The 24,751-nt window shown below is 36.8% G+C and overlaps 3 protein-coding genes across 4 annotated transcripts in view; all 3 read right to left on the reverse strand.

Annotated features, from left to right (window-relative positions):
• Positions 1 to 18,985, reverse strand: part of LOC134647290 (ovalbumin-related protein X-like) — a 283,884-nt gene extending 264,899 nt beyond the window's left edge. Inside the window, exon 1 of the mRNA XM_063501578.1 lies at positions 18,980 to 18,985. The gene's annotated coding sequence lies outside the window, so the exon portion shown is untranslated. The remainder of the gene's footprint in view (positions 1 to 18,979) is intronic.
• Positions 1 to 24,751, reverse strand: part of LOC134663192 (golgin subfamily A member 5) — a 379,694-nt gene that overhangs the window by 198,416 nt on the left and 156,527 nt on the right. The gene's annotated exons all lie outside the window — the stretch shown is intronic.
• Positions 1 to 24,751, reverse strand: part of LOC134647334 (tRNA (adenine(58)-N(1))-methyltransferase catalytic subunit TRMT61A) — an 81,886-nt gene that overhangs the window by 51,282 nt on the left and 5,853 nt on the right. The gene's annotated exons all lie outside the window — the stretch shown is intronic.

Below are 24,751 nucleotides of genomic sequence, written 5' to 3' on the forward strand. Positions count from 1 at the left end.
TTGAATCCAGTTCGCCATCGATAAATAGCTCCGTCACTACTCCGAAGCGACGCAACGTAATCACAATAGATCCAACCGTCACTAACAATACTGGACAAGCCATTGATGTATTAGGCGAGATAACGCGGTGAAATCACATGTGAGCCCTAGAACACAGAATATGATAGGACAGTAGGTACAATCTACACTGAATCAGAGACGAGGCTTAAGCGCACAATGGTTTGGCAACTATCTACGAAAGTACGAACCTACAAACCTTTTCAGTTAGTTCACGAGCTAGAGCCATCATATGTGCATACAGTATCCCCTGAAGGTATTAACGATGCGATAATGTACCTAAACTTTCATTTAAGGTTTCTTCTTTTTCGTTATTTTAATGGTCATGACTGCAGGTCAATTCAAGTCGATAAAATGTCATGTTATTGGTATGAAATGGAGGGTAGTTATAGCTGAAGTATTACATGCAGTGTACCCGATTACCTCATCAGTATTTTACACTGGTAAGTTTGCCATTCAATTGTCTTAAGATGACATGACTGTGAGTAGAGTGGCTTGAGGTCACTTAAGTTTAAGGCTAAAATATTAGAAGCCGAAAAAACTATGGCATTCACTTGCAGTGCGACTCGTCGCGATACGTTCGTGGTGCAACCACTGGCGCAATTTAGTCTGCGCATACGCACCGTAATGGGGTCGCACTCGCGCGCAGACGGTATTGTTCTGCGATCTGATTGGAAATTAATTATTGATATGGTTTAAACTATTCCATTGCTATTAGATTAAGTTAGAATGGTTAGCTAAGAACATGAAATATCCCATTGTCACTAGGCAAAATGTTACATTTTGACTTAAAAACGTTCAATATTAATTTAATATTTATTGTGAATTTTGTCGTTATCATTGTGATATGCGCGTTTTTCACCTAATAGAGCCAATAAAAAAATGTTATGCTTACGTAAAATATTATCTATAAATGATAAATATATGACGTTTCAAAGGTCTGCCGTATCTAAACACCGCAAATTAAATACTAAACGCAATTCTGCACTGGTACCGTGCGATACCCTCGACCTCCTGCAGGAGAGCAGACGATCATAACATCAAGTGTCATATCACAGTCAGTTTTAAGTATAAATGACTTGGTTCACCACCATTAAACCCTTTGGCAGCAGACAATGAAGCCGTCTAAATATAGGTAAGTTGAGCGTCTGGCGTGGGGCGTCGTCGCCGGGGTGGCCGCGCTTGCGTCGCCCCGCCCTCGCCCGCGGCCTGCGCGAGCGCACCGACTGCGGCGACGGCTCCTCTTGTGTCTATATTTTTGCCCTTTGCTCTAGAAACATCCAAGGTGCCCATTGAAAGATCCTTGCCTACCTATAGTTGAAACTCCGTAGGCTATCTTTCAAACGGGATTGCTTTCCGCATCCCAATCCTATAGAGCCTTCCTCACTAAAAAATAAACGGTTTTCTCTCTATCACCGATCTTACGAGGATGTATGACAGTGAAAATCAGAAGTGAACAAGATTCGGGTATGCATAGGAATAGTTCAGAAACGTATCCTTAAGTACCAGGTTTTGTATCACATGGATATCGGTAGAAATTCTGTCATCGCAAAGAAAGAAACAGAAATGTGATTAGTTGATAATAACTTAAATATTTCCTTAATTTTTCTCTTAAGTATTGAAACATACGGCCAAGAAGGGATTCTCGAACTTATCTGCCAGTGATAATCAAATATGTAGTTTTAATAAAGCGGATGCAAGTAGAACAATCATCGGAGACTATCGTGAAATACTACCTACAAACGAATGTAGTAATTTAATGTAAACAATCCTGGGAAATGGAAGGGATTGTGTCGTGTGTTTGTTTTACCATACGTTTGAAATTCATAAGTCAAGCTATGAATTCCAATACTCGGCAAATATGCGGAATCTGGGAGAAACCACGTCAAACACAATTTCAATACTAGTTGGCGCGAGTGACATGACAATAATAACGGGCTTTGCTCGGTTTGGAGTTAGACACTATGAATATATTCATGCATAAACTACGAGAGGTACAAATTAGATCTTGCATAATAAGTAGGTAGGTACCATGTTGTCAGGTGTTGATTTTATATAACCAAACACACATATTATTATATTTATTATAAGAATAAGCCCCAAACTAGGCTGAGCCTGTATTATATTCCTATATATTAAATATAGGAATAAGTATGTATAAACGAAATAAGTTCGTAATAGGTAAAGAACTAAAATAAAAACCGGCCAAGTGCGAGTCGGACTCGCGCACGGAGGGTTCCGCACCATCAACAAAAAATAGAGCAAAACAAGCAAAAAAACGGTCGCCCATCCAAGCACTGACTCCGCCCGACGTTGCTTAACTTCGGTCAAAAATCACGTTTGTTGTATGGGAGCCCCACTTAAATCTTTATTTTATTCTGTTTTTAGTATTTGTTGTTATAGCGGCAACAGAAATACATCATTTGTGAAAAATTTCAACTGTCTAGCTATCACGGTTCGTGAGATACAGCCTGGTGACAGACGGACTGCGGACGGACGGACGGACGGACGGACAGCGGAGTCTTAGTAATAGGGTCCCGTTTTTACCCTTTGGGTACGGAACCCTAAAAAATACTTATTCTCCATTCTGTTTCCATTAGTTTCAAAAGATCTAAAGGTATGTAGGTTGAATCAAAGTAGGTATGTGACGTCCTTAAAATATATTTTTTCACGGAAGCGGAAGTTTTAATAAAACGAATCGCTAGTTTAACTTATTAAACATTCCAGGATCTTTTTCTATTACCTTCTCTGTATACGGATTACATTGTCTAATTATGTATACAGTCTAAATATAAATAGCGAATGCAGAATGTAAGCCGCTTATAGTAACAAATATTGGAAGACTCACATATTTTTAAGTGGTGGTCCACTTAGAGATAAATATCCCTTTAAAATAAGCAGGTGAACAGTACCGGGAAGAAATACGCTCCGGGATAACAGTTTCCGAGTATGTTCAATTAATTTAAAAAACATTCGTTAATTTTATTAATGCGCGAACCTAAATCTACGATCGGCGATGTGATCGCGGGCGCCTTCTCATTTTCGAAATTAGCAAATGAATAAAAACAAACTGTTGGTAACCGCCAACAGAGCGGACAAGATAAAGAAATATACGGAGAGGTGCTGCGTTCGAGAGGCAAGATAACACCATTAACGCCGGGGAGGCTGAAGAACAAAACAATAGAACGAGACAGAAGAAAACTTTTCCAATGCAAAATGACTCACTTCGAGCAATCGACAAAGCAACCTTAACCATATTGTCAAAACGATTAAGTGCAAAGTCCGTTAAATAGTTGTGGGAATTCTTGCGGTATTCTTTCGCAACGGTAGGCCACTACCAAAGGTAGTGTAACAAGGACGGGGCATGATGGTAATGATAGCGAAATGAGTGGAGTAAGTTTTTCTCAGCCACCCAGCCAGCAACATAATTAATGATGCTCGTGTTGGAGACGAATTTATAAATTGGCTTTATTCGCCCTAACAAAGGATATGCGTGATAGGACTGATAGCGTACGCAGGCTTGTGGCGTATCTAGCTGGAGCGTTTCCACTTCTAGACGAAGATAGGTTTTATATTCGTAATTACTAGATTAATACAGGTTTCGGAAAAATATATTATGACATACCTAAGCAAAATAAAAATCTGATAAATTAAATATTAGGTAGCGCATTTAGGTTAGAGCCATTCTGCATCGTTCAATAAATATGTATTTGAATAGAAAATAATCACATGTATTAAGCACAGCGCATTTGAAATAGATTCATTAGCTAGTGGGTAAAAATACTACTACCGTGGAATTATGTTTATTTTCTTAGAAATTATTTAGCTCACTATCAATTATCTACTCAGGGTTTTTAATATCTACAAATGGTTAGATAATAAACAGTCGCCAAATAAGTGTTATTTTGCACAGTACCTACAAATGGCCAGAAACGGGCTGATAAAGTACCTAAACAAAAAGCTTAAAACCAAAATATTTCCAAGATTAAAGAAGGAGTCTTACTAAGGTGATTTAAAGTATGTATAAAAATAGATGACATCAAAAAGAATACCTACATGAATAACGAAATAGAAAGATAAAGAACTGACTCTACCATTATAGTTATAGCGTAAAGACGACTAGAGAGTTCATTCGACATTTTGGGCAAGTGCTGTAATATGAGCTTATTGTATTTATTGCTTTCGGTGAAAAATAAGCAGTCTTTCTATTTATGTTAAGGGAGCTTACAATTCCTGCATGTTGCCGACCCTTTGAATTTTGTACATTGCCATTCTTGTAAAAAGATCTACACACCTTACTCTTTCTTGTGAAAACCTAAGCACGGAGTCTTCTGCACCATAAATAGGTAAGTACCTATATCTAAGTTTATTACAAACATAACACACGGATATAAATGCCATCTAGATCACAAAAAATACCAATCGATTAGCAAGGCAGGTATAAAACTTTATCAAGTTAAACCTTATTGCAATCTTGAATAAAGTTCTAAGACACTACTTATATGCGTAAACTATACTTAATCTCGATCCAAATTCCATTCTCAGCAATAAATAAAACCAATAACCAATCTCGGGTCGTAATCGTAACTGTGAGAGTATTTGTTTCGCATATAATAATGGCATATTTAGTAGGTATTATCAGTTAATACGGAGAGGTTGGCATAAATCCGCGCGCGCGCAATCTAGCATCGCGCGGTCTCGCCCCGCCCCCCGCGAGTAACTCACTGCTATCGGACCCGAATATTGTTAATCAGTGTATCATTAGCTTGAGAGCCGTGCACACTGGATGTATATTTAACGATTGTTCTAAACCATCATCATTACACTTCACTGGACTTCTTCTTCCTGCCCTTATCCCACGTTATGTGGGGTCGGCACAACCTGTTTTTCTCTTCCATTCTTCTCTATCTTTCGTCACCTCAGCACTCACTTCTTTCTTTCTCATATCCTCTTTCACGTAATCGATCCATCGTTTTTTGGGTCTACCATCCGCTCTCCGTCCATCAGCATTCATCCCTAACATTCTTTGCCTATATGGCATCCATCCCTCCTCACTTCACTGGAATAAGGACCTAGAACTTTCACTCGAACCGATAATATGCTGCCTTCAAGTTTCCTGCGTTATTATACAGGTCGTCCACGTAATTTGAAGCCTCCACACGCTGCACGAATTAAAGGTCAGATGAGACTTATATTTACATGCACGTCAAAGGTAGAGGCACATGCTCCACTTGTCAATAAGTGGGGAATAAAGCTACAAAATGTATGGACATAGAAGATCTGTATGCCTTTCGGAAGATCAGATTAATATTATAATCAGACTATCTTTCCCTGCTTCGCATGGAAATTATAAGTAAACCACCCCGTGTGGGTCAAGCGCTAAGCCGAGCAGATGGTGACTCGCCCGCGCGATAGCTCCATAGCGCACCGAGCGATACAGATAAAACTAACGGGGAGGCGCTGCTATAAATCCAAAAACGAAGAAACGATCACTCTGTCCTGCTCGCGCACAGGAAAAAACTAACCCTTTCCGCCGTGTCCCTCTCGTTTCATGTAGTGAGGTTATTGCGCCTTGGCAGAAATACTAAGTACAGATAACAACAAAAATAACGACTACTTTTGTCAGAATCCAGGTGTACCTACCTAATGAACTTTTCTTAGGGTGACAGTGTTCATGTGCATGTGTGTTCAATGTGCACAAATACACAATACACAAATACACAACACACACATAACATTTGTGTATAGATGTACACAAATGTTATCAACCTACTTTTATAACATTTATTTTGGCACCATGGAACCAGTTTCTCAGTTTCTGTTTCTTTTCTGACTCCATTCCATAGCTATGAAAGAAACCATTGGGAAGTAACTAGCGTGCAAACACGGTGCTTAAAACTGTCATAGATTTTAAGTTTTTAAAATGGATTTAATCAATACTGAGAGTGCGGAGAATCAATAAAGGTACCGGATTCGGATTACAGCGCGACATTACAGTCAACTGCATTGCTGACGCATATGTGAAATAGTATATTATTGTCGAGGTTCGGAAGTAACTACTTGCAGGCTGAGGATTCGTTTTAAACGGACGACCTTGGGAGTCCGTTTAATTGAATCCGAAGCCAGCAAGTAGCCTTCCAGCCGAGTCATATATAGTGCTTTTCTCAAAAATGGTGCAAGAAATAGAAATATTTTACAGAAGCAACGTTCTAATTTTCACAGAAAAAAGTAAAACCATTAAAAAGATTTGCTTGCCGCCTTTAAAAAAAAAGAAGTGTATTTTTCTGCTGAAAATACGCCAACGTATTTGAGACACCTAAATAGTCGCGGTACCAACATTTTAATAATAAGTGCTGATCATCTGTTTGGCTGTTTAATGGACCTATGCCTTCATTTGATATGGCCATTTAAAGTTTTAAAAAGTTTGGAACTCGTTAAATAATGGAATTTGTATGCAACATTGCAGTCCCGAAATCGAGACTGCAATGTTTTTAACTTTTAAATGACCATAAACTACGCACTTCGCAACCTATTTTTTAACCGGCAACGTCGACTTTGCCGTCCATTTTTGAGAAAAAAAAATGTTGCTATCTGAATTTTCAATGTCGCGGCGCATTACTGCAGCAGTAATGCTGGTAAAGTCCGAATCCGAACTGTACCGTAAGAATACCTATGAATGTATGACTGCATGTACCTGCATATGTATTCGCAAATAAGTTTTAACAGGTAAAATCAAATCAAAGTTATTGTGGAAATGTTTCGAATCGACAAGAGCCAGTTTCAACAGGTCGCACTGTAGAGCAATAAAGTATTTTACAAGTGATACAAGAATGTACTGCAATCGGCGCGCCGGATCTTGCTCGTTGCTTTAACTTTATAAATACTGTGCTATTTATTTCTGGAAATCAGCCGAGTCTCATCAATACTGGTTCGGGTGTTCGATGCTCGAATAAAGCTTAGGTTCGATTCGAAGTATAAAGTGTTGCAGCTTCTAAAGGTCACTGTTAACACTATCTTCTGGGCAAAGCGTGTGAAAGGTAGCGAAACTTTGATCTTTCGCTTAGCGTTATCCTGACAAATATCAAGGTTTGCTTTCCGCGCGAGACTGCTGAGCTTAGTCCACTTTTGTGCATCCTTATTTGTGGGTCTGTTGACTTTCAAATTTGCAACACCCACTTTCCTATTTTCCAAAGTCTAATGGTTAGAATCTTAGTTTGCGGATGAATACAATGTTGCAAACTACTATTTTACAAATATATGTGTCGATGTCTAGTCAAAGGTCCCACTTTGTCGCTTACCAAGGACGAGATTTGCTTGTATCTTTATACGAATAACCTGTCAAAAGTCCTTATGGCAAGCGACAAGGTGGGACTTTTTGCTTGGAAACGGCACATATATAATACCTACCATTGAATCATAATAATATTAGTTTTTAAAATCTCTATATTTTTATGTATGTGTGATATTAAATTATGTCATCTATTTAAAAAATACATCTAGGTTTTTTTAGCATCACATTAGACTATTGCACGATATTTATTTAAAATATAACTACGACTAGAGTTGGGTTGCAAGCAAATAATATTCCTGGAAATACAAGATTATGAAGATATCACACTTACATTTTATGTTCCGTTTAAATGTTTACGGTTCTTCTTTGATTGAGTAAATGATACGTCCTTGTACTTGTCACTTTGACCTTTTTATTTGCATTAGTCAAAGAAGTCCAAATTCGTTTATAGGTACATTGTTTGTCAAACAGTAAAACTTCTTAACAACTCTTCCGCCCTTAATTAAAAACAGTATTATAATTGAATGCGCTTGCACACCTCTCTCGCCGTATATCACACCCGGGTAGCCAGCGGCACGCATGTGCGTCCATTCATTGCGTATAAGGACCGGCCGTGTAGCCCCGACACCGACAAGCCGTGTAAAGTCGCTACTGCCTGCAACTTAGGTTTTTAAGGTATAAGGAAATCGATTTATTTTATAGGCTTGGATTAGGTACTTAGCGGATAAATACGATTGTAAAAGTTTGCAATTTTTAGTTGCATCTTGGCGTTGTCAAGACTTCGAGGTATTTTCTTATTCAGTTAGATGAATTGGATAATTGGGTGATCTATCCTTGTTCTTTCCATCTCTGACAATCTATATGGGATTAAATATTGATATATAAATGAAACACTGATAGTACTCTTCCTCTTTATAGATAGGCACATAATATCCATATACCTAAGTATCTTATATAAATCACAAAAAAAAACAATAGATGTCTCATTAATTACATTTAAAACATTAAGCAAGTCGGTATACTTATGTCAAAGCTTAGTTCTACCCAATAAAATGAAACCGACCTAATAACGTATTTCAACGTCACATTGTCGTTGACTTAATATAGGACTTAGTTTAGGCCGTTAGCGGCTCGATCTTCAGTAAATCATCAGGACGTGGCAATGCCTACCGCCCCGGCCCGCGTCCCATAAGGCAATAAAATTCATTCACATGTTCGTCAACTTAATGTGCCAATGAGAATCAAAAAGACCCTTAACGCGATAGGCGCTTATGCCTTTATGGAGAAAAAGTCCTATTTTAACGCAAGAGTGTACGGCTTAAGCGACATAAGCGTATTATCCAAAGCTTCTAATATATAGCTTATTAAAACATTTAAGGCGAAATATGTAGCAAGAAGGTTTTACTCTCACTCAAAATGGGGCTACCTGCTGTGATATAAAAATTGTTCATCGATTCACAAGAACAATAGAAAAAAAATGTTTATTCTTAGTATGTTCTTGTTTGAAAAGGTTCAGACAAATTTAGCTCGGCAGAAAAAAAAGCAGAGTTAGCTCTGTTTTTGCATTTTTAGACTTAGGTAAAAACTGAACAATTTCACATTTATATTTAATTAAATCAACTAATGGCTGATTACAAAATTAATATTACACAAAATACGAGGTTACTCACCGCTTCATATACCAAAGTATATGCAAAGCTAAAATATTCAGAGCGAATTTTACCTTAAACCGTATGGAAACACTATTCAACGTCCTATCCTGTTTTTGGTTTATATAAATGATTTGCCATGTATAGTAGAAAATCTTTGTGAAATAGTTCTTTTTGCTGATGACACATCATTACTTTTTAAGGTTGATCGGAAATCTACCGATTATAGTGTAATTAACAGCACACTCGTTAATGTACTTAACTGGTTTATTATGAACAATTTGCTTCTTAATGCTAAGAAAACCAAATGTATTAGATTTTCTTTGCCGAATGTTAAACCAGTCGATACTAAAATACTTTTGAATAATGAATGCTTAGAGATGGTAGATAAAGCTCTGTTTCTTGGTTTAACATTGGACAAAAATCTACAATGGAGTCCTCATATCGGAACACTAGCTAACAAATTAAGTTCGGCCGCTTACGCCGTGAGGAGAATTAGACAACTGACTAATGTTGAAACAGCTCGCCTTGTTTATTATAGTTATTTTCATAGTGTAATGTCATATGGTATTCTGGTTTGGGGCAAAGCAGCTGACATACAGACTATATTTGACTTACAAAAGAGAGCCATTCGTTCTATATATAACTTAAGAGCGCGTGAATCATTAAGAGAACTTTTCAAAGAAATTAATATTTTAACTGTAGCTTCCCAATACATATATGATAGTATTATTTATGTTATTAAGAATCTAGACTCCTTCACTAAGAATTCTGATGTCCATAACTTTAACACTAGAAATAGAAATAAGCTTGCTATCAGAAAGTTTCGTGTCCGTAAAGTACAAAAGTCATTCGTTGGGCAATGCATTCATTTTTATAACAAGTTACCTGAGGATGCTTTAAGATTACCCTTTCCAGCTCTTAAGAATTACTTAAAAAAGTCATTGATGTTAAAAGCTTATTACAGAGTCGAGGACTACTTGACAGACAAACATGCATGGTCCAAACCAGAAACTAACTAATAAAAAGTAGTAGCAATTAAAAACATTGTATTATGTATAGAGTTATAGGTGACACAGCTCAGGTAAGCAGGAAAGCACATCAAATATTATATGTTGGTAATTAATAATAATCAATCAGATTTATATAATATGTCTTCCCATTTCTTTTAATAACTTGATTTTCTTTTCCTTTTGTAAGAATTTGATATGTTTTCTGAAAGAGCTACGATTTTGTATGATTCCATGTACATATGTATATTTTCTAAATCAAATTTCTATTACACCTTATGTGTATAATTGCATGAATTCTATAGTAATTTAAATTGTATTTTTTCCCTTATTTTCTCGTAATGCATGTTAATTATAAGATGTAATTATTTTTGAAAAGATGTGTCCCGCCGAGTTTGTTGCCGGTCCCATATTGGGATACCCTCCTCCAATTGAGGGGGGATTTAAATCTTCTCGGGGCAGAGGTGTAGGGTTGGAGCCGGTCTACCTAGCTTTATTTGACGTTCATAAGCGCATTGTAATTATGCCTACTTGAATAAACTATCTTTTATCTTTTATCTTATCTTAACGATACCTTTTCAAATTATTACTGGCAGTTACGTTTACGCACCTTTGAATTGATTTAGTTAAGTATCAAAGTAGATATTCGCGTTCCAGTTTGTGACTGTATAATGGTAATGGTGCCTACGTTTGCATATGATTTATTTTGATACGGCGTTGGTAATTGACTAATATAGTAATTAATTGGAATTGCATTTACTGACTTAATTTCGTGGATTATATTTTGTAAGTGGTTAGTCACGGTCCCTTGAAAATGATTGCGAAGTATAAGATAAGATAAGATAAGATACAAATATATTTTATTGCACGGAAAGGATACAACAGTAACCACTACACGAGTTACTGGAAAGAGTTGTGCATAACTGCCGCCGCCGATTCCAGGAGTCCCCGCACTAGGCTAGGCCTGTATCGCGGGAGACCAGCCCTAGTAGCACGGTCGCATTTTTATCGTTTGTCACCATGCCTGTCACGTTCTAACAAGTATGTAAGTGCGAAAGTGACGGGCATAGTGATAGTCGATAAAAATGGAACCGTGCTGAGCCCGCAGATGTACATTGTATGTCATGCAAGTTACCTTAAGAGGAGAAAGATACCTAATTTTAATTTTTATAACGAAGAATATCCTTAAAGTACCAATCAAGGAACAATCGGTTGAGGTTGCATTTTCCAATCATGATTTAGTTTATACTTGTAGTTCGATCAGTTTAATTTTATTGTGATTTGAATTTTTATTTCAAGAGCAACCTGCTGGCCCTACTGTTGCATCTGCACGCAAAACGCATTTCAGCTAATTGCTACTAAAGGTCAACCTTCGTATTATAATGTAATCTTTTATCTTTGAAATATAAATAATTTATTCATGGCAAACTAACAACATGATGTGTTAACAACACATGATATAAGCCACGAAATTGGAAATTGTTATTTTATTTTGTTAGTTATTAAGTATTTCCGTCGTTATAAGAGCGCGCATTACACATAAGTTGCTATAGAAAGCCCAATAATGTCTCTTTAATCCCCTAGAGTGTAATCATTTATAAGCACGTACAGGTACCTACACCAAAAGGCTTCTAAATCTGCTCCAATAATCTTGCTCCCAAAATGCCACCTTAAAAGCAGGGATAGTGTTACTATTTCTGCAGTCACAAGCGCGCTCCACCTGTGAGGGTAGCAGCGCGTGGGAACGCTCCCTAATTATCCCGGCACATAACGAGTCTAATTCGCGGGCAGCGCCTGCGTGCCCGGCGCCCGGCTCTCACGCACGCATTGTCTTCGGTAATTGCCGATCCTGTTCAATTTGTTGGATTTGTTGCCTCTCCGCACTGTGATTCCTTTAAGTGGCCACTTTCAATTGCTTAGTAAATCGTATGCGAGCTTAGTTCGCCGTTTTAAGGGGGTGGGATTTTTGCGCAAATATAGTAAGTAACATGTCCATGGTTACGTCTAAGAGAATATGAGAAAACCGTTACTACAAAAGGCAGTGAGAACAAAATATGTACATATGTCCAAAATAAAGCATGTTTTCATCCGAAGTGATTTCTCCTAAACTTCCACATTACTGGTTTCTTCAGTGTTTAATTTATTCAAAACTGTTAATTTGCTACGAAATAGGGCTTGAACGTGCGTTACTACGAAATACGGGAAACCCCGGCGCGATTCGCTCGATACTCGATAACAGTCAGAGTTCGAGTAAATCATGACACAGCTTCATGTAAATTGCCTTTATGCAAATTTCAAACCACATACATACAATAGATGCGCACATTTCCCGTACAAAAGCTGTAAGTTTAGGTGCGCAAGCGCTGGGCGTTACGCCCCCGAGCGGCTGATGAAGACATCACGTCGCGCGCCAATTGATTAGTCGCGCGACGACCCGCGAGCGCTGCGGACGTGTTATTATGCGACGTTAGATACGCGTCCCGGTTACAACTTCATATTAATTCGCTAAGAATCTAGAGAGAAAATCAGTCTATAAAATATGAACAAATTTTTCCAGTGCCGAACGAGGCATAGGTACCTACTACATTAGCGCTCATTATCAGCTTTGTGCTACAGGCCACATTCATAATAATTATTACGTATTATAGCCTTCTGACCTGAATGACCTGATCATCACGCACAACCGAAAGTTTGGTCTGGGAGATATTGCAAAAAAAATGCTGTTTCCTTTATTTACAAATCTCAATGGCCAGGAAAATACATAAAGCTGGTATTTAGCACACATGTTAGTCTACACTGAAAATTAGTCTTGACACTAAATCTAACGGTACACGAGTGTCTTTCGATAACACCCATAGTAACGTAATCCACTTATGTACGGTTTATTCAAGTAACTAAATACAGAGACTTTGCGTCAAATGCTGTTAGACTAAAATGGAGTTAAGTACCGATATAAACTCATTTAACTTGGCCACAGCAACAGGTCAATGGGGGAATTATTGCTCGAATTACCCGGCCTAATCGTGGTCGGACGCATTCACGCGATTCTAATAGAAATGCGACCATCGAGATGGTATTCCCATGAACACATAATTATACGATTATATGTGAGGATGCTATCCATCTCGGTGTAATTAAGACGTGAAACCGAACGGAAGTAAGGATTTAGTTGTAATTTGTTTGACATTTATTTAAAAGACGTAGCTTAAAGGATAATTATTATACCAATATTCAAAAATATATGTGTATAAAACAATCTTATACTTATGAACATTACTATAATAGTACTGTAAAAATTGATATGAGATAAAGCCCAATTAGACCTATTAAATTGAACATCCGGGGAAAACGTCTCTGTGGTAAAAAAAAAATATTTCTCCTGCGTTTTTTCACCTCATCTCATATTATAGGTATATTGTAACATGACTGAGACTTAAAAAAAAATAATAGTTAATATGAAAATTGAAAATGAAAAAATGAAAAATAATTTATTTAGGCATCAAAAATGCAGCTTATTACATAGTGGAAGGGTATTACATTTTTAGGAGTAAGTATTCTATTGTTAGACAGCCTAGGAATAGTGTCCTGAGCCCTAAACTAGGTAAACCTGTCTTATAGGGATCAGGGAATAAACCACCGCTACTTCTAGCAATGCAGGTTGGTTGTGAAGTATACACATGTTAAAAATATTATGCCTAAGGTCTGATCGCTTACATATGTACTATACGTACCTATACAATGCAACATTTATGGCAACAATTTTTATAGTTTAATAAGGATGATAGAAATATGACATTGCACTTAAACCAATATCAACTATATACCTACTCATTTGTTTATACATTTATATTCACTATTACTATAATTTATTATACCTACTGCTAAGATAATTAGGTAAGTGTGTTGTGTGTGTGTTTGTATGATGAACTATACCATGATATATATTACCTTTAAACGAGCAGTTCTTGTATATTTATTTATTATTATCTATATATATTTCGGGGATCTCGGGAACGGCTCTAACGATTTCGATGAAATTTGCTATATTGGGGTTTTCGGGGGCGAAAAATCGATCTAGCTAGGTTTTATCTCTGGGAAAACGCGCATTTTGAGTTTTTTTATATGTTTTCCGAGCAAAGCTCGGGCTCCCAGATATTATATTATTATTACACATATATTGCTGGTTTTTGGACAAGATAAGCCCTTATTTACATAATACTATGAGTGGATTCGGTTTCCAGAATTTAAGGGATGTTTGCGATATGTAGTTTTTCATCGATAAGATCAACTTTTAATCTTACTTTTAGTTCAATAAGGAAGAGTTACTTATCTACATGCTTAACTTATGCAATTACTATAGTCAATCACCTAACAATTTCAAGGAGTTTTTCAGTTTCAGCATAGTTTAGGGTCAATAACCAATTGCGGATGTTTTTTATCAAGTAGTGTTTATAATTATTATGGATGTCTAAGCGTTCGTTGGCTTTGTTATAAAGAAATGGTGCAAGGAAGTTAAATTGACGACGGTAAAAAGCTGTGTTGTGTGCAACTGAGTCGAACACTTTATGTTTTCTACATCCACCTAGGCGACGTGCGCTTTGATTAGAGACGTATTTGTGCTGTCTTAGACATACTCGTTCAATATAAAGTTGACGTACTGATAGGACCCGAACTATGGAGTAAATATAAATAGCTCTGATGCGTATAAGAGCATCACAAGTTTTATGAGTTTCTATCTATTTGCGTATATTAAGGCGGTACCTTTAAGACATGGCCCGAATGCACAAACCTCCCTTGTCCGAAACACATAATTACACATGACCTGCCACTTATAGATGCAGCAAATAACACTTACGGCCCGTACACGCAGACTCAAATAAATAGCTTATAATTTTATACTCATAGCGTGCTTTCGACCATTTAGCATAGAGAACCACACTGCGCACATAGCCCGGGGGCGCTTTCAGAGTTGTTTTAAAACATTCGCCGGTCTCTATTAATTGCTAGCATAAATGATTTTAATGCGAACCATTCGTTTCTGTTTTGAATAGAATAAAGTTTCATTGCAGTTCCTCTTTACATAATTTGAACACGCGTCTGTGAAGATTACATAGAATTGACGACTTCATCGGCTTCAATTTATATTAATAGAATGTGAGAGCACTCGTAATAGAGTCATAACACGCGAGTTGTAATACCTACTAGTAAAGCTTTCTTCATGCAACACAATACTCTTCTAATATAAATTAATGATTTTCTATACATATTTAAAAACACAAGAAAAGTGCAAATTTTCCAAAATTGATAAAAATTGCTCCCCCTTGCCAACAAGAGCAGTTTCAAATTGTTGATACGCAAACACTAAATGCAATGAATTAAAAAATACTCCAAAAACGATTGTTATTGCTACCTATTCGACAAATTATGTGCATCGAAAACAATGATGAGCAGTACGAGTAGGTAATCATTTTAGCAATCACTATTTGCTTATGTTTTGAATTTGAATGATTGTCACAGTAGTGACACAGACACTGGACTACATTACAGAACATTTAATGTTGTATCCGCTATAGATATATCATGCAAGGGCAGACAAATTTATTATTCTTTCAGTTCGAATACTACTTAACGTCATAAGACCCGTGCTTTTAATGGAATAAATTCCCATGCAAAACTGCCTTTTATTATATAAGCAAGCTGTAATAAACAAGGGGCAATAGGTATAAATTACTACAGGCCGACAGCCGCATTTACCGCGACGTCCGACCATATTGAAACTAAATCATTTCAACGTGACCCAGACTGGTACTAAATACAAACAACGACGCTAATGAACTTGAATAAAAACAAAAAGGGTACATTTTTGGTGTTTTGATTATAAACAACTGAAAGGAAAGTTTTATTTTTGATACCAAAGTTTTATCGTCCACTGTATTTCACATTCAACATTCATTTTCTCATTCACACAGTCACAGACGTCACAGTCTATTGCTCATAAAGACGATTCTAACAAACCTAAACTCAACGAGGTTTCATTGTTTTATGACAAAGTTCCTGTGGCCACCTTCGAGGCCCATAGTCAAAACTCAAAAGCTGTTCGATGTCATTATAATATGTTACTATCACATACATTGTCACCGGTCTTTCACAAGTATGCCAAACAGCTCAATCGGATACCAACAGGTATTCGAAATAGTTATACCGGCGATATATTCAAAATTTAAATAATATATAAAAGTTTTTTAAGTTGTTGAATGATTCGGTACCTATGGCAAACTTATATTTACGCGCAAATTACGATTCAGTCAAGGTTTAAATACTTATTTTCACGAATCATCCATTATTATGTTTTGTATAATGATACGAATGTAATAAATAATACAAATAATACGAATTTTATTATATTTGTAGCTTTTATATTATGTAGAACTTTATATTAATATATGTATGTCATTTATAAAGTAGACTTAGACAAACTTATTAAATCGGTAACGTGTGAGTATTTAACTGAGTTTTAGTTTCCACCTATACGTTCTAATAAACGGAACCCTCACCCTGCCCGTATTAATTCATCAAGTTGACACGAGCAAGTTGGCCATGATTTGGCCGAGTTGTATTTGAAACATGGGTATCGTAGCATAATGTAGGTACTACACCTACTCTGCAGCAAGAGCACATCGAAAAGTCGTAGCATTCATTTTCGGCAGATTCGCCGCCTTATCTCGAAATGATCAAATGACCTAATAGCAAATCAATTTGAAGGTTAGCATTGGTAGTTATAATTAACAAGCCGTCAGCTCCTTGAATCCTACGGAACATAAGGCCGGCATGCCACATACTGTAATAAACAACGACATATGCGTCGTTGTGCTACTAACTTGTATAAGCCCTTTTGACCTGGTATATGAATGACGTACGAACAAGCCCGGTATGCGAGCAGGGCGCGGCGAGTCAAGGCGAGGGGTCACCGAGAGAAAGGCAGCCTAATGTCTGTATTAATTTTATGCTTTACTTATTAACTGGACACTTATTAGTATCTAGTCCGCGATAATATCGACATTAATTCGGCTCTGACAATACTAATGAACGCGCCAAACTTTCGACATTCATTTTCCTGAACCGAGCTGATCATAAGAATCATAGACTTCTACTTATCTGTCGCTAGATAATCTCAGTGACAAGATTAGTTGAATTCGATAATAATTAATGCAGTGAATTCCAATAATGTATACATGCATAAGTAATAAGCTGTTGGTTAATGGTTTCCCAGAGATAATTTAATTCCAACTGTTCGAAATGTAATTCGACTGTTCATCGTTCGATTCAAATAGGATGGTACCTACAGCTTATTTGATTTGCAAAACTGTTTCGTGTAGTTGTCTGTATCTAACAGTGGCGGCGCGTCCATAAAATCCGATTCCCACCGGCTTGTCTGTGTTGGACGTTTGAGCAGAGTTGTAAAGGAAATATGTAAGCTAAATTAGCCCCGGCTTGCCTATGGATATGTTTGACGCGCCGCCACGGTATCTAAATACCTATATCGATATTTTTGTAGGTGAAATACGAAAAATAATGATATCATAAGAACAGCAGTTGGAACTTGAAGATTTACGCGAAATGATTCAAGTTAATGTTTTAATAAAGTTGTATGCATAAAACGCGCGGTAGTGTCACTAACAGGAGTGTATTAGGTAAAGTTCAATAATGTAAGCTCGCTAACTACTCGTATCTACGGCACGCAACGCCAAAGCTCGCTTCGCCAGCTGTTGACATTGTGCTTTGATCCACATCGAGACCAGTTCCTGCGAGCTTATATCTTATCTATATCTAATGCTAATCTAGATTAGGTTAGGTCAAAAGTACAATTAATTGTATTTTGTCCTCGGTAAACGCTACTTTTCTACCTATAATGTTAATGAGGTTAATGACTTAATATGATGTCATGTGGGCAATAAGGTCACGTTATGCCTAACGAAGCAAACGTTAAATAAACCACTGGAGATTAATTAAGTCTTATGTTTTACCTTGATTATATTTGGTTAGCATGTACTTGACCATGTTTAATGTCTTATAAAGTCTAACACTTGGGTTAGGAATACATATGCTGTATATGTGTATATGGTATAGATACATAATATGTCAGCTATGAATGTCGAATTCCATACTCAGGAGACCAGCGCGCCCCATTGGAATGGCTGGGGAGCAAGGGAGCAACAAATATGGACCTTGTATAATGTTTGCTAAAAGTCATATCGTATGTAGGTACCTATAAGCCGGGAAATTAACTACATATACATATTACCTTCGTGTTAACGTCCTAAGGACTATTAGACGTCAGAACAAAAATGAAGAAGTCTTATTTTGACATTTATTTAAATTTATTCACCATAGATGTTTGATAAGATAATATCAATGCCAGGTACGCAATGCAATTTATCTTACTAAATCATTAGCATCGATTTATCACAATATCGTGGGTTATCTACGTTTGAAAGAGTGGAATTCGATTAATCTTAACAGTGAGGACTAATTAAACTTAGATTTAAATTGAACGGAAAACAAAATTTGTTAAAATTGTCAGGTGGTGAATTATAGTTATTTCCTATGTTAATTTTATTCTAGCCGCGGTCAGGACTTATTAATTCAGTAACGAAGCAGTAAGTCAACAATTTTGAGTCTATCTAGTTCTAGTTGTTAGTTTATGCAATCCGTACGAGTATATAATTTATTGGAAAATACAATTGTTGAAATGTAACCTAATACGTGGAGTTACGTTTTAAAACGTACTTAAAGGTAATTTAAAGTCCTTATGTAAAAGGGTTTTAAAACGTACTTACTTTAGTATAAAGGGTAATGTAAAAATTATTTAAATTAGTTAGGGTAATTCCGGGGTAGTCGGCCATAGTTTTTTTAGAACGCGATAAAAAAATAAGTTTACATGTAATTAAAGAAATCTTTATTTCTTCATAAACTTTGATTAATTGACTTTCGAAAATGGAACAAACAAAAAAATATTTCTATTGCGATCAGCTTGAAAAAATGTTTCAAAAAAAAATTACAATTGGCCATCTCTCCCGAGGTGTCCGGGAGTGATGACCATACCATTACAGGCGAGATGGCCATGCCACAACCTCTTAATTTTAGTAATGTTTATTTTTAACTTTTATTTCCCAAGCGGTGGTGGCCGAGTGGATATGACGTCCGACTTTCAATCTGGAGGTCGCGGGTTCAAATCCTGGCTCGTACCAATGAGTTTTTCGGAACTTATGTACGAAATATCATTTGATATTTACCACTAGCTTTTCGGTGAAGGAAAACATCGTGAGGAAACCTGCATACATCTGCGAAGAAATTCAAAGGTGTATGTGAAGTCCCCAATCCGCATTGGGCTAGGAGACTATAGCCCAAGCCCTCTCGCGCATGAGAGGAGGCCTGTGCCCAGCAGTGGGACGCATATAGGCTCACATTATTATTATTATTTTTATTTCCCAAGTCCCTTTTCTTCTTAAGACCCCGTTTAGGCCACCGAATACCAGCAAACAGCACACTCAATGCAATCATGGAGGAGAAGAGGCTAGTGATATTTTTTCCCACACCTGCAATAGTTATATATCTTTCAAAATTAACTCCATTTTCCTTTTTTATTCGTTATCATGCATAGGGGGACATCGCCAGTGATATCTGATAACCTTTGGAATACTTAATTCGTGATAGATACATCTTCATCACTGTGTGCCTTCACGGCCATATGGCCATAATACCCCAACTTGAACTGGCCATCTCTCCTTTTTTTCCGGGAGAGAAGACCACGCCTAAAATCAATGTAAGTTGAGACTCGAGCTTCTTTTTTATAACAAAACTACAACCGTATACTTTGCACCAAAAGCAAATAACACCATTAGAATAAGACACTAGCATCACCACCATGTAAAATATGAACCCTCTAAAAAAATATTTGCACTAGTCAAAACAATCAACAAGGATTTTATGTACTTCTAAATTTTTTTACTCCAAAATTTTGGCCATATCTTTGCTCCCAAGCATGACGTGAAGCGTACTAAACAAGAACTAGCGACATCTAGCCATCAGAACCATGAAATATTTCGATGGGCAATCTGCCCCTTATGGCCATCTACCCCGGAATTACCCTATATTAGCTAGTTAGTGTAGCAAATTTTAAGAATTACAGCTTCAGCGAGGTTAATAATTTCTGTAGCTTCTGTCCTGTGTTTTACACAAATGAGGCATTCGCCGGGTCGTAACTAAGTAGTTCTTTAACTTCTGCACCAGGCCATACAAACTGCTGATGCGATGCTGATCATGAACTGTATGCATTGTGCCGAGACAAGTTAAGATTAAGTATCTAGTAACTCGTATAACTGTTGTACATACTTATAGCTAATTAAGATATCATAAAGTCATTTTAGTGAAGTAAGTACTACACCAAGACTATTATAATGAACCGAGAAAAAATTCGAATATATCCATACCATCAATTTTTGGTACAAGCTTTTATCTCTGACTGTACTTTTCATACCACAGGCAACTAATACTCATCGAGAAAATTCTAAAACCCCAAACACAATTAGGTTGCGTTGTTTCATCATCATCACAGAGTTCCTATTGCCACCCTTGTCTCCATAGTCCATCATCAGATCAGCTCGATGGTGGTAATATTGCATTGTGGCCCGACTTACATATATGTAGGTATGCAAATTTTCAGCTCAATCGGAAATCGGGAAGTGGGTCAAATTTAGCTTCCTAGATTTGACCCACACTAACAAACTATTTAACCAACTATTTAACCAACAAACTTACATACGTACCTACTATAAACCGGGCAAGTTAAATAAAAGCTTGTAAAAAGCTTTATCAAACTTAAACATGCTTTACCTCTGAATACCGCTCAGGCCTGTCTAGTTTTTGTGTTAACAACGATGACAGCTGCTTTGAATAAAGTTTATGTTTTGTTTCATAAAGTCGACTGCAGCATTGAACGAATTAAATATTAATAGGAATTCTATTCACCGTGCTGTTGTTAGTCGGTTAGCTGAACAAAGTGCTGGTTAGTCATATGGTGCGGCGGAGTGCGAAACGGGCGATATAAACTGTAACCAATTTTCAACGGTCAGGCACTTATTTCGCTTATATTATTTAAGATTATAGAAATATCTTATTAGTTCTTAATAAAAAGTTTTTACAATGTTTAAACGTCCGGAGTAATATTTATTATAATCTAGGTATACTCATTAATTTTCTTTGGATAATCAATCTGGAAAATGATTGGTAATAAACACTAACAAACTACGAATTAAAGGAACAATGAAATGGTATAAGAAGATAATACACCGTGTTGACTCAGATCTTTAAATATGTTCCTTACACAGATTTGTTTCCGGCCCAATCACATGCTCTATTGTCCACGGCTGTCGTTGTCCAAGCTTTATCTTAATTGACTGCGTTTTGATTTAGTGCTGCACTCTTACCAATTTAAATATGCTGTCCCCCAACACACTCTAATACTCTATCTCTAAGAAAACAATGCTCATTATATTGCATTTCTAATTTGGCTTTTATAAGCGCGGATTATTTTTAAGATATCATTGCAGAAGTAGCCCGCGTAACAACATTGGATCTTATTCTTATTCAGATAAGAAAAATAATGTATTTAGAGCACCAGTAGTGTTAAGTTTGTTATATAGTGTTGTGAGAGAAACGCCTAAAGGGACATGTTATGTCATGCTATTTCTTATAAGACATGTTGAGTAAAAGTAACAAGGATATGAGATTGCTATCCAGCGGTGCCATACGGAATGTGATTGAAGTTCTCTTGTCATGAACCTATTTGATTTCCTTGATTGGTCTACATATTTGATAGCAGAGAGATAACCTTTAATGTGTTTAGAAAAACAGCTTTAAGATTGATAATTTGATATGATTAGGTACCTATCCAATATACCTATGTAAACATGCTTTTTGACGCGGAAACAGCCAACTGACATTATGATGCGAAAAAATATCCTATCTTCTGATAAATTCAAAAAGCTGGTGCGAATGGAATGAATTAAGCGATATCTTACTATCTATCATTGTGTAAATGTCGTTCACTTTTGTCACATCAAGTTTTCTGAATCGTCCTGCACTTGATCTTCGTAAAGTACCTACCGTGTCTGTCTATACCGTGTAATTGCTTGTCTCTCTATTTTTTACCCATATGTGTGTACCACGTTTATCACTAACAACATGTAACTAATTAATCCAATATCCGTATTGCAAATCCTTGATAGTATCGGCTGTGGTGATCAATAAGCTCGAAGAAGGTGAAGGTTCAACCTAAACCTTTATTGAATAACGCTTTATCGCGACTGCATTAATCAAGGGGCAGCGCTATGCTAATCAACTTAAACGCTTCGTTAAGATGCGAGATTAACTTAGGGCTAGTTAGTTAATATACAAGCCAGCAAATTAGTTACCTATGAGTGTGCTTAAGTATAGTGCGTATCCAATTGAAACTTTAAAAGTTTAAACGTACGGGATGTTTCTCAACTTTACCAGATTTTCCACTCAGGTAGGTATAGTCCTGTGAAATGGATGTTAGGTATATAAGAAACACAATAGTATAGTTGGTAAAGGAAATGGTTCCTACAAGACAAGCTATAGAACATGATACAATTTTGTACGATAAAGCATGCGTGGACGATAGTCTTTTATATGTAGAGATATAAACATAAGAAATCCTGCTGTATGACAATGACAATGAATACTTGGATCAATTTGAAAACATCGTTTCGATAACCAGGTACTTCTACTATTGACTGATAATAACCGCCCTCTCTGTTGTATCTTTAAGAAATGTACACCATTGGCATGCGCTGTCGCTGCTGTTTTCAGTGTAGTGACGCGCGTGTGCCGATAATGTTGTCAGCTGTCGTTTGTATTTTGATGTGTATTCTCGATCAATCACTGGATTATGATTATGACACAGATTTTCACTGTTAGCTCACTGCATGCCACAATTAAGAGCGTGTATGCGTTTGCATCAATATTTGTTTAATTTCGAATACCTACGACATTAGCGTATATTAGCTACTTATACCTAATCATAACGTCAAGGTATCTTTACTCGATAGCACAGTAGTAGACTTGGGTTAATTATTTGCCCTTATTTATATAATACAATAAGTTTCAGTTAGGTGGGTATTCTAGGTTCTAAATATTTTCATGACAATCAAGAGTTTTACTCTGTCTTTCTCGAACACGTTCTCCGTTAGTATGGAAAACGTACTCGCACGAGAATATTTCACATACAAAACTGAAAACATTCCCGGGAACAGAACATCTCGTCTTATCCTTTGGCCAACCAAGTATGAACTTATAAATCTTATAGTAGGTATGTACTTAACTGTGACAACAAACAGTACATTCGTGTAGTTCCCACAGGACGAATTAAACTCTTAATGTTCCGTCAAGCTTTCTATCCTATTCGCATTCGAGGCTAAGTCTGGCATAAAGGCCGCTATTTTTCACACTCAGATAACGTCCTGAACCCGACAGCTGAGCTAAGGGACTGTCTTATTAGAGTTCCGCGCCGGACCACCGTGGAGGAGGTTTTTGTTACGTGTCCCGTCAGAACATTTGTTAGTTACTGCGATTAAGGCAGTTTAGTGTTTGGTTTGTTTTGTTGGGATTATATATTTGTTTGTTTTTCTCGTGTGTGTTAAGTATAATTGTATGTAAGAAAAATATATGTATATCAGTCACATTTTTTATAATTGTTTTGCTTAGTGCTACCAAGAGACAATGCGATTTTGTGTGTTGTTGTTTCTTAGTTTCCGTGTCAATTCAAATTACTGCTAAAAACAATAACTGCTTGAACTCCGCTTACGACAGATCTTACTAATTGCAAACACGAAGATGGTGCGATGCTTAAATTGGCCATGTTGCGCGTAGAGGTGTGGACAAGTTGGAAATAAGGAAAATGGAGGAGAGAAAAATTGGTGACGAAGTTCCATGAGGTATACCAAATTGCTAGACAAAACTTTCAGAGCTGCATTTTATGGACGATCGAACGTACTATGAATCAATTATAAACACCGTAGGTATTTAAATAGATTTAACCCAAAACACTTCCAAAATGCCTTAGTTAAGATTGGTATTAGGGTCAGTTCACAAGGTATACAATAGTTCACGCATATCTCATACATTTATTATATCTATTGTAGTCCGATTCATAGAGTATGCTGTCCATTTATTAATAGGACATATTTGGACAGAGTCCGACAAGCAATAAATATGGGTATAGAGGCTTACAGACTAACAGAGACGATCGTTAGTTACGCTCGCATTGATTTTTAAGGGTATTAGAGTTTGTTAGACATATTTGTTACAATAGAGTTGCCTTTCGACGCCAAGAAATTGTATCCGATTGTGTTGTGGTCGGTAGACTGTTTGGAACCCAGACGTATTGAGGAAATTTATTGTGCAGCGGGGTGTCTGTGTATTTTTATTTATGTATAGAGAAAGTCGTAATTTAGGTAGGTAAATGCTGATCACTGATTGCGTAAATTATCAACATCATCAATATCATCATCAATCCTATATGTTTTTATCAATTTTTCTACAAATGTATCGAAGCATCATAACCGAGTGGACTCCTTTGGGATAGGTATGACTAGAAAAATGCTGATAAGTGGAGAATACTAAAGTTCGTGCATGAGGTCCGTGGATTCGGAAGCTGAGAGAGC

Source organism: Cydia amplana, chromosome 1 (genome assembly GCF_948474715.1).
Source record: "Cydia amplana chromosome 1, ilCydAmpl1.1, whole genome shotgun sequence".
NCBI lineage: Eukaryota > Metazoa > Arthropoda > Insecta > Lepidoptera > Tortricidae > Cydia > Cydia amplana.